Source organism: Arachis hypogaea, chromosome 3 (genome assembly GCF_003086295.3).
Source record: "Arachis hypogaea cultivar Tifrunner chromosome 3, arahy.Tifrunner.gnm2.J5K5, whole genome shotgun sequence".
NCBI lineage: Eukaryota > Viridiplantae > Streptophyta > Magnoliopsida > Fabales > Fabaceae > Arachis > Arachis hypogaea.
The window spans coordinates 141,395,199-141,407,960 of NC_092038.1; positions in this window are offsets into that span (position 1 = coordinate 141,395,199).

Sequence of the window (12,762 nt, forward strand, 5' to 3'; positions counted from 1 at the left end):
ATGTATGGTGTAATTGGAAACTCTACTTTCTCCCTTTGGCCCTAATTCTAGAGATTTTTCTTCTATTCTCTCTTATTATCTCTAATTCTCTCTAATTCTTGATACAAATTTGTATCAAATGGTGCTTTCATTGAACACTATGCCAAATCCCCATGATGATTCACCGGATTCAATTTGGGACCAGCTTGAAATTAGTTTACAACGCTTGAATTCAGATTATGAAAAACGATCCAAGATACTTGCAGAAATTCAGGCAACTTACACCAAAATTTGTGCTACCTTGAACGATCATCAATGACTCCAGCAGCCTCTAATATGCCAGATTCAAGCCAAATCAAAAGCAGAAAATTCAATCCAAATTCAGCAGCAAAAAATTCAGAAGCTGAAGAAAAATCAGCTCTCGGACCAAGGTCCAGTGCTAGAACCGAATTCATCTGAAGAATCATCACCAAGCAGAAAATTCAGTTACTCATCACACAACAATTCAGCAACAAATCTACAAGCAAAAAATCTCACAACAAACTCAGATTATGCAATACAAATAGAAATTTCAGTTCACACAGAAGAAGATGAAGAAGACGAAGAAGACACAGAAGAAGAATCCGATTTTTGTTTCCTAGTCCAACCACAACAGCAACAAGCAAAATCAATAGAAATGACAGTTCAAACAACAATTCAGCAATCCTCATTGTCAAGTTATAGTTACAAATATGCGGTGCCACAATTTTAGCAGCAACGACAAAATTCATGCCAAACTTCAAAAATCATGGAAGAAGAACTCGATGCAAACTCAGATTCAACAAATAATTCCACAACAAATTTGCAGAATGTATCAACAATTTTAGATCCATATTTTCAATTCCACATCCAAACAAAATCGTATCAGAAATATCTTTTTTCAGGAACAAGTTCAACCGAGTTGAACACACAAGCAACCCGAATTTTAATTCTGCAATCAGATTTTCAGATTCAGGTACCAGCTTAGCTGTATGCCGGAACGCAACATTTGGATGCCGGTGGTCGTCCGTGGCGGGGAACAAATCCGGTCGAGGATGAAGCAGCGACAGATCTAACAATAGGTAGCGGCACCGAGGACGGCACCTCTGTGAAGGGGGAGCAGATTCTTGCGACACCCTGGGTTGACGGAGTGGCAGCAGCGACCGGCACCGGAGATCCTCGAAGGTGTGGCGGAGGGTTCCGGCGCGTTTCTCCGATATTGGCAAGACCAGCTCCACTCCTTGCGGCAGTCTCCCTTGGGATCTCGAAGAGGAGGCTAGAACGACAAAGAAGCAGGTGGCGGTGGCGTTTCCAAGGAATTGCGATGGAGCACAAGACAGCGACGGGTTGCCGCAGCTAGCAGTGGATTCTGCAATGGATGGTACGAATGGAACTGAGGGAAGGTGGAGAAGGAGCCACTGGAGCCAGACGGTAGTGCTTGTAATGTTGCAAAATGAAAAAAAAATGCATGCCAAGAAAGACATTTTAATGTTAACATATGATGACAAACATTTTCATTGGATCGTTAAAATCTAAATTTGTGCTAATAAATGTATGAGTGTTACAGGCCAAAATTAAATAGATGGTTAGCAAGTTTTAGTCCACATTGCTGATACCAAATTTAATTTACATGTAATGATTAGCCAACATTTTTAATTATATATTTTCTATTTTATTATTTATTGAGTTAGAGTTTATTTTAATATTAAGATATGATGACAAACATTTTTTTTTGGATCGTTAAAAATTTAAATTTGTGCTAATAAATTTGTGAGTGTTGCAGGCCCAAAACCAAATAGATAGTTTGCAAGCTTTAGCTCACATTGCTGATACCAAACTTCAGCTTACCTGTAATGATTAGTAATATATCAATTTCATGAAGTTAAGAAAAAAGGTTCAACAAATCATAGTTAACTAGAGAAGAAAAAGCAAATGGAACAACTAACAACGTTAGAAAAGAAATAAGAAACAACAAGAACACAAGGACATCAAAAGATCAAAATGTAGAAGATCATTAGTAAAGTTGGATATAGGAAAACAAAAATACAGAGTAATGGACAACAATTATAATGTTGCAAAATAAAAAAGAAATGCATGCTAAGAAAGATATTTTAATATTATGATATGATGACAAATATTTTTATTGGATCGTTAAAAATTTAAATTTGTGCTAATGGATTTGTGAGTGTTACAGGCCCAAAACTAAATAGATGGTTAGCAAACTTTAGCCCACATTGCTGATACCAAACTTCAGCTTGTATGTAATGATTACCCAACATTTTTAATTCTATATTTTCTCTTTATTATTTATTGAGTTAGAATTAATTTTAATATTAAGATATCATGGCAAATATTTTCATTGGATCGTTAAAAATATAAATTTGTGCTAATGGATTTGTGAGTATTGCAGGCCCAAAACTAAATAGATGGTTAGCAAGCTTTAGCCCACATTGCTGATACCAAACTTCAGCTTACATGTAATGATTAGCAATATATCAATTTCATGAAGCTAAGAAAAAGGGCTCAATAAATCATAGTTAACTGAAGAAGAAAAAGCAAATGGAACAATTGACAACGTTAGAAAAGAAATAAGAAACAGCAAGAACACAAGAACATCAGAAGATCAAAATGTAGAAGATCATTAGTAAAGTTGGATAGAGCAAAATGAAAATGCAGAATAATGGACAGCAATTGTAATGTTGCAAAATAAAAAAGAAATGTATGTCAAGAAAGATAGCAGCTCCAAGAACAATAGATGATCAAAAATAAAATACAAGTACAGCAGAGGTAATGGAGAAGCTCTAAGAACAGCAGAGGTAGTGGAGTAAAATGAAAAAGGAATGCATGCCAAGAAATACAAGGACAGCGGGCAGAATCAGCTTGAAAAATAAAAAGGCAGTGATGGAATTTACACAGTAAACTTCATACTATAAAGTTGAACTCTCAACAACATTTGAAGATAAGAAAAATAGAGTAACATTAGAGCAAAATAGAGTAACACTAGAGCATCATCTCAACACACTTGAGCTGAAATATTTTTCTTTAATTTTGTGCTTTATTTAAAATTTTAGTGTTATGACTTTCTAATGTTTATCTTTCTGTAATTGAGAAAAAGACATATCATGGTGAGGTGAAGAAAAATAAAAAAGCCATAAGAGAAAAGAGACAAGAGATATATATTGAAAAAGCCAAAAGAAATTTTCTTTGTATTTGGTTAGTGATGAATTAGTATTAGTTTTCCTTGCCAAGTTAGAATAGCACTTGGTGGTCATTGAATCAGTTTGGTTCCCCTTACTAAATTAGGATAGCACTTGGTGGTTGTTGAACCAGTTAGGATTCTCCTTTGTCAAGATGGGATTGTCAAGATGGGACAACACTTGGTGGTGGCTAGGCTTGGGTAGAAGTTTAGTGGTAGGGGTGGCAAAGTGGGTCGACCCGTCCAACCCGTCTCGCCTAGGCGCGCGCTATAAAATAGGGCGGGTTGGCCCGCCCTGCCAACTAAGGTGGGTTCAAAATGCTAGCCTGCCCCATTTTATGACAAATTGGCGGGTCGGGGTCTAGCCCGCTTGACTCTTTTTTTTTTCGAAAAATAAAATTCATTAAAAATAATAAAAATAATAACTAAAAAATTAAATACAAATAAAAAAAGAAAGTCAAATTATAATATAATTTTTTATTATGTTTTTTTTTTATTTTTAACTTCAATAAAATTGTTCAAAATAATATTTGTCAATAAAATCATCTTTCTTTTAAAAAACAAGTCACATAATTTAAGCATATATACGAAATTGTATAATAAAATAAATAAAGTTAATAACTAAAAGAAGCATAAAAATAAAAATAAAAAAATATTTAAAAATTATATAATTATTAATTTTATAGCACTAATCACTCTTTTATTTAATAAAAAAAAAGAAAAATAAAAATATTTGGCCTAGTGGGCGCCAAAACCCACAAATTTGGCAATGCGAGTTTGGCGGATTTTTTTTTATTTGACGGGTTCTAAATCCTTGTCCGACCCGTCTTTTTTAGTGGGTTCGGTAGGTCGCCCCAACGGCTTCAACCTGTTTTGCCACCCCTACTTAGTGGTTGATACTAGATGAATTAGGTTGTAATTCATTGGTATTGTGTATGTAATTAGTTTGATTATAGTAGAAATTTCATCATAGTTGTGGTGGAGACTAGATGTAGGTTTCATAGCACAAGAAAACCTAACTAAGATACATGCTTGCCTGATTCTCTTCCTTTCTCTGTTCAGTTATGGTTTTAGAGACAAAACAAAAAAAATCTCCTGCATAATCTGCTTCAGCAAAAATCTGGAAAAAGAACTTCTTTTCTAAATTGAAGTTGATTCAACCTCCCTTCTCAAGTTCTAACATTACCATCAATTGGTATCAAGAGAGCCAGGTATCATGGAGTTAAGCTTCACAGCTTGGAGCAAAGATCGACGACCAACACCATGGGTACTAACATCATGGCGTTCACACTCACTGAAGGACAATCTAACAATATACCACCCTACTTCAACGGCAGCAATTACTCAAAGTGGAAAGAGAGAATGAGAATCTTTGTGTAGTCAATCAACTAAAACATCTAGAAATTATTGTCAATGAACCTGATATTCTAGCAAAACAAATACTGATGGAGATGTGGTGCCAAAGAAAGATAATGAGTGGACAGAAGAAGAGAAGAAGGCTGAACTCAATGCCAAGACAATCAACCTAATGCATTGTGCGATAAATTTTGAAGAGTACAAAAAAAATTTAAGGTACAAAACTGCAAAAGAAATATGGGACAAGTTGAAACTCACCCATGAAGAAACAAAACTAGTAAGGGAGACAAGAATTGACAGATGAAGGAGTAAGAGACGTTCCTCATAAAGGAGGATGAAAGCATTGATCAGATGTTCGAGAGGTTCTCAATAATCATCAACAACCTAGATGCCATGAGAAAAAGCTATTCCATAGAAACTTTAGTGAGGAAGATCTTGGGGAGTCTCACTAAGAAAATAGGAAGTAAAAAGTATAGCCATCTCCAAAAGAAATAATTTGATAAAAATCACTTAACTGCTGGCCTATGAAACTACCCACATGTCTCAAGACAGAGATGACAAAAAAAGTGTAGCACTAAAGTCAAGAATGATAGCCAAAAAAGAAAAATCTGATGACAACATCTTAGATGAAGAGATGGTGCTCTTTGCAAGAAAAATGAAGAGATTAATGAGATTCAAAAACAAAGACAAAGGAACTACTTCATCCAAAGATTTAAAAAAGAATTAATCCAAGTTTATTTGTCACCAATGTAGAGAGCCAGGTCACTTTAAGTCTGACTATTCTCAATTGAAGAAAGACAAAAAATTAAGGTAGGACAAAAATAAGGTGACGATGACAATATAGAAAGATTTGAAAAATAATTCAGAAAACGAAGAAGATTCTAATCATGAAGCTCAAATGTGCTTGATGGCTGATCACATGGACATGGATGAGGTATATCTCTTTGATTTATCCATTAATGAACTGCACTCTATTATAAAAAATTTCACTATGAACTCAAAGAAACTTTTTTATAAATATTTTAAATGCAAGAAAGATAATAAGGCATTGAGAGCTGAAAATGAATTTTTATTAGAAAAGGTAAAGACACCTGAAGCTTGTGATGAAGAATCTTTCAAAGAAGAAAATAATACTTTAAGAGTTGAATTAAATAAATTCAAATTCAAGTTTTTTGTCTCAACCTCTACTGATTTAATTGTTGAAAATAAAAGGTTGAATGTAAAAATTAAGAATTTTAATGGAGACCTAGCAAAATTTGTTCAAAGTTCACAAAATCTTGACAAATTACTGTCAAAGATCTAATTTTAAAAAATCTTGATTTGGATTTAAAGATGAAAACAAATCTGTTTTTAAATACATATTTAAAAAATCTGAAACTTCCTCTTCTAAGAATGTTAAACCTAAAATTTTCAGCAAGCTTCAAAATTCAGCAAATAAGAACCATTGCTATAAATGTAATAGGAATGGTCATATTCCTCAATAATGCTTCATTTTTCTAAGGTCTTTTTGTGATAACAAATTGTATAAAGTTATTCATGATTATAATATTTTTGGGCAACCAAGAAAATTTCACATAGAATATCCAAATGGATTTGGATACCTAAAGTTAGTTGAAGAACATGTAAGTTTGCCTTACATCCAAAAAGAAAAATGACATGTGGTATCTTGATAGTAGATGTTCAAGGTATATGACCAAAAAATCTACCTTTTTCATCAAACTTAACAAGTATGATGGATGGTCTGTAACTTTCGAAGATAATGAAAAAGGTAAAATAATTGCCATTGATAAGCTTGGCAAAGATTTCTCAACTTGCATAGATAGTATTTTTCTAGTAAATGGGTTAAAGTATAATCTCTTGAGCATAAGTCAATTATGTGACATTGGTCATGCAATAACTTTTAGAAAATTAGATTGTAGGGTCGCAAATGAAGTAGCAAGGACTGATTTGTTTATTGCAAAAAGATGTGACGATGTTTATGATCTTACTCTAGATGATTTTAAGGTTCAAAATGTAACTTGTTTTTCTTCAATGGAATTTGAAAAATGGATGTGGCACAAGAGATTAGGACATGCGAGTATGTTCCAAATTTCTAGACTTGTTAAAAGAGACTTAGTTAGAGGTCTTCCTAACATTAAGTTTGACAAAGACATCACATGTGATGCTTGTCAAATGGATAAACAAACAAAAAATTTTTTAAACCCAAAAAAGATGTTTCTACTAAGAAATCATTGGAATTGTTACATTTTGACCTGTTTAGACCAACTAGGATTCAAAGTCTTGGAAGAAAAAACTATGGCACGGTTATTGTGGACGACTATATTAAATTCGGTTGGGTGTTCTTCCTAGCTCGTAAATGTGAAGCATTTTCTATTTTTGAAAAATTCAGCAAGAAGATTCAAAATGAAAAACATCTAAAAATTGTTTCAATTAGAAGTGAAAAAGATAAAAAATTTGAAACCAATATTTTGAATCTTTTTGTGATAAACTAGGCATATCACACAACTTCTCTTGTCCTAGAACACCACAATAAAATAGTGTTGTAGAAATAAGAAATAGAAATTTATAAGAAATGGCTAAAGCTGTGTTGTGTAAATATAATGTTCCTAAATTCTTATGGGTTGAAGTTGTAAATACAGCTTGTTACATTTTAAATTAAACACTCATAAGAAAGTTTTTGAAGAAAACACCCCTATGAACTTTGGAAAGGACACCCTTCTAATCTCAAATATTTTCGTGTGTTTGGTTGCAAGTGTTTTATAGTAAACATAAAAGAAAATTTGAAAAAGTTTGATCCAAAAATACATGAAGATATTTTTCTTGGTTACTCCACAAATAGCAAGACCTATAGAGTTTATAACAAAAATTTTAAGACTGTTGAGGAGGCTATGCATGTCACATTCTGTGAATCTAACAATATTCCTAGTGTTCGTATTGATAAAAGTCCAGAAATTAGGGTTGAAATTACCAAGACTGATGAGACAGATCAATCAAATTTAAGTTCACAAGATACTGCACATGCAAACATGGAGAATGTCAATTCTATAGGAGACAATCTGAAATGATCTCCTGTCGCAGTAAAAAATTTTGAAGTTGAGGCAATTGTTGGTCAAGATGAACCTGAATCATCTACCCAAACCAAAAGGCGAAGAGAATAGAAGTTTCCAAAAAGTTATCCAGAAGAATTCATAATTGGTGATCCCTCCAAAAGTGTGGCTACAAGATCATCTTTCAAAAGAGCCAAATCAAACAATATAGCTCTCATCTCAAAGATTGAACCTCAAAATATTCAAGAAATTCTTGTTGATCCATCTTGGGTATTGGTTATGGAGGAAGAAGTACAATGGTTTGAAAAGAATCAAGTCCAGACCCTAGTACCTTATTCGAATGGAAAGAAGGTCACGGATACAAAATGAATTGTCAGAAATAAATTGGGTGAAGATGGGACCATTGTTTGAAATAAAGCAAGATTAGTTGATCAAGATTATGATTAAGAGGAAAAAATTGATTTTGATGAATCATTCGCACCTATAGCTCGAATGGAGGCCATCGGATTGCTCTAAGCCTATGCGGCTCATTATGGCTTCAAGTTATTCCAAATGGATGTAAAGTGTGCCTTCCTAAATGGAATAATAGATAGAGAGATCTATGTGGCTCAACCTCCTGGATTTAAAAATAAAACCTTTCAAAATTATGTTTTCAAACTTGCTAAAGCCTTGTATGGTTTGAAACAAGTTCCCAGAGCTTAGTATGAGAGGCTTAGCTCATTTTTGTTGAAAATTAATTTTTAAAGAAGAGCCACTCACACCACTTTATTTATTAAAAATTCCAATAATCATTTCATTCTAGTGCAAGTTTATGTTGATGATGTCATTTATGGTTTTGCTAATGAAAATTTGTGTGCAGATTTTGCTAAACTTATGGCTAGTGAATTTGACATGAGTACGATGGAAGAGCTCACTTTTTTTCTAGGCTTGCAAATTAAACAAACTACATAAGGCATCTTTGTTCATCAAGAAAAGTATGCCAAGAAACTTGTCAAGAAGTTTGGGGTGGACAGTGCTAAACCAATGGGAACTCCTATGTATCCAAACATCAAGCTAGACAAACATGAACATGCTAGAGATGTAGATGAGACAAGATATAGAGAAATAATTGGTTCCTTAATGTAATCAAAGTGTTGGTGTATGCTCAAGATTTCAATCTAAGCCTAAGGAATCTCATCTCTCAGCCATGAAAAGAATCATTCGATATGTGCTTGGTACTAGTAATTATGGTTTATGGTATTCAAAAATTGATTCCTTTCAATTAGTGGGTTATTGTGATGCAAATTTTGTTGGGGATCAAGTTGATAGAAGAAGCACAAGTGGTATTTGTTGCTTTCTTGGAAAATCTCTCAATATGTTGTCAAGAAAGAAGCAAGCAATTGTCGCCTTGTCCATTGCCGAAGCTGAGTACATTGGAGACTCTTCATGTTGCTCTCAATTATTGTGGTTGAAAACTCAGTTGGCTGATTCCAAGTTGAATGCATTTAATATTCCATTATTTTGTGACAATATGAATGCTATAAACATTTTAAAAAATTATGTTTTGCACTCTAGAACTAAGCACATTGAAGTTAGATTTTACTCTATTAGAGAACATGTGCAAAATAAAAATTTAGACATTCAATTTGTTAAATCAGAAGATCAATACTAGCTGATATTTTCACCAAATCATTGGTTGAAGAGAGATTCTACGAATTGCATGATGCTTTGGGGATTATTGATTCTTCTAATTTTTCTTGATCTTTCTAATGCTCTAGTTCAGTGTTTTGTCTCGCAGATCGTTATGAGATCATTTTGGACAGATGATGAGTGGACTTCATTGTTTAAGTTGTCACAACTTGGAACCTTTGTGAATATATCAGCAAAAGTCTGTATTCAGGATCAAGCATATTCAGACACTGAAATAATCCATTGAAGAACAAAGGAAATTACAAACTCACATTTAAAACCAGAACTGAAACAAAAAAATAAAAGAAATGTAAATCAGAAAAACACCCAACACTATACCTGAACTCAGTTTAGCAAGAGCCACCACTTCATCCAAGTTTATATTAGCTTCAATATTACCTGACAAACTCAACAAGTGCAACAATCACAAGCAGAGTATCAATTAAGAAAACTCTATGAAATGCATTAATTAGTTAATTTGAGAAATATTTGAGACATAAAACTAATCTAGGTCATGAACAAATTCCATTTTAAATTGGATCCAACTATGAAACTAACTTAGAATCAAGCTAAAATTAATCAAGTTGAACTCATCTGAACAGTGAAGAATGAAGGTGCTTACCTCAGGTGATTGTTCTACATAGAACAAATATTTTCTATATAGATTTCTTGGCAAATGACTTGAAATGTAACCAAATAATCATTAACATGTTATAACAACCATCTCTAATTAACAAAACAATTTTCTAATAAAATTGAATAGCAGACCTTGTTAATTTCATGGCGTGGGATATCATGAAGATCCTTAACATTAATATTCTCAGAGTTTTGTGAAAATAAAAACAGAAACAAAACAATATGCCACATTTTCTGCAACAAAAGAATCATGAATTAAAAAATAAATAAATAAATTAACACACCTTAGGCAATGCCTACAATAAAAAATCTCATTACAACATGGTGCTCTAATAAAAAACCTCAACACAAATACAGAGATTCAATTTCTCAAGTTTTGCTACTAGACGAAAACGAACAGAGCCAAAAGCGAAGAACAACGAAAAGAGTAAAAAGTCAATAATAATATACATGTCAGCTTCACTGGAAGACTATTGTTGTTGTTGTTGTCGGAGAAGTTACCAGTGGAGGTGTCGTTGAGAAAAGAACGACGCGATGACCAGCAACGGCGGATTTGGGCGGCGATGTGACGATCTGTGACAAAGGTGTGAGTAGAGGAGCCGGCGAGACCAGAGGAGGCAACAGTGAGAAAAGAATGCGCGACGATGAGTAATGGCGGATCTGAAAGCGGATCTGGACCGGGATCCACAATTAAAGGAGGCGGCGCGACCAGAGGAGGCGATGGTGAGAAGAATAGCTCTATCTGAGAAGACGACGATGGTAACTCCGTAATCGGGGGGGGTGTGGGTGAGTTAGGGTTAGTAAATAGCAACCGATTTTGTGACAAAAAATTCCAATGACATTACTTTTTTATTTTGGTTACTAATTCGGTTGCTAAATTAAAATAGCGACCGATTTTAGTGACCAACTTTATTTTGGCTGTATATAAATTTATCGGTTGCTAATTCGGTTGCTATTAGTGACAGATTTTATTGGTCGCTATCTTAACAGTTAGCAACTAATTTAGTGACTAGGACATTAGCGATCGAATTAGTGACCAAACAATTATTCAACCTATTTTACTATCAGTTGCAAAATCGGTCGCTAAAATAAAAAATAGCAATAAATTTTGTGACCAACAGTCCCAAAGAGGTTACTTTTTGTTTTGGTTGTTAATTCGGTTGCTAAATTAAAAAATAGCGACCGATTTTAGTGACCAACTTCATTCTGGTTGTATTAAAACTTATCGGTCGCTAATTCGATTGCTATTAGCGACTGATTTTGTGGGTCGCTAAAATCAGTCGCTGAATATAATTTAGCGACCAAGATTTTTTTAGTCTTAGAAATTCTATATCAATCACTAAATCGTCGCTATTCTGATAATTTCTTGTAGTGCCTGAATCGCGCCGTTTCACTCATCAAATTAATTTGGAATATATAAATATATTTTTTTTAAATTTACTAATTAATTTTAAAAAATTACTTAAAAATTCAAAATTAAAAATAACCTCATTAATTTTTTTATTCATAAAATTAAATGCTAAATCTCAATTATTTAAATTAATTTACTAAATTTTTATTATTTTTTAATTTTTTGAAAATTTATATTTTAAATATAAAAATACTCAATATTATAAAAATTATATAAAAACTTTAATTAATTTAAACTCTTAGTAAAAAAATTCTAAAGTAAAGATGAGGGGGAAGAAAAATATCACTGGCAACTTTGGCAATTTACCCACAAAATAAAAAGGTTGCTTGCTTCGGTATAATCACTAATTAATACATATTGATATAGTAAAAAATATAAATCAATAAAAAATTATCACATGAATTACGTTTATTCTTAACATCACTTCTTTTTTATTTATTTTATAAAAAATATTATATTATTATACATACTAAAATATCTTTATAAATAATTATAAAATAAATATATTATTTTAATTATTTTTGTTAAAAGACCAAATAACCTCTTTTTATTATGACAAAAATATTCTTTTACCGTAAAAATTAAAATCAAATACTTCTAAACTAATAATCTAAAAAAAAATCAAAGTCAAATACACAGAAAAAATTTTAATTGTTCAAAATATGAAAAAAAAAATTCAATTTATTCATCACGATCGATATTCGTTTGTATAATGCGTTGTTAGTGTTACTGCGTAGCCCAATTCTCTGAAGCCCCCTAATTGCATAGCTAAATACAACCACAGTTCTCACAAGTTCTGAATATTATGAACCGTACTATTTTTTCAACAAGCTTCTCTTTTTCATAAAAACCACACCATTCGATTGGTTCTTCTGCTAATAAATTGAAAAAAAACGTTTGATTGAATAAAATGGCAAATGTGCTTTTATCGTGGCGAAGAAAAATGAAGAATTGAGTTTTTTTTTTCAAAATGTATAATTAAGAATTTGTCTTTTTATACAAATAATTAAGGTTTTGTTTTGATTCTTTAATATTAAAAATTATATTTTGTGATTATTAGTTCAAAAGTATTTAGTTTTAATTTTTTATTATAAAAAGATATTTTTATCACAATAATAAAAAAAAGTTATTTAGTTTTTTAACAAGAATAATAAAAATGATATATTTATTCTTTTATAACTATTTATAATATCATATATAAACATATAATATTTTAAAAAAAATAAATAAGAAAATAAATGTTAATGGGAATAAATATAATTCATGTGATAATTTTTTATTAGTTTATTTTTTTTATCGTATTAATACATATTAATTAGTCATTAAGCAGGAAATAAATAAAAAGGAGAAAAGTAAGAAAACGAGAAAAAGAAAAAGTATACCTAGATGACTTTTATTTTGGATAAAGATGTGTGCATTATTTTCATGAATTTATTATCCTTTTTTTTTGT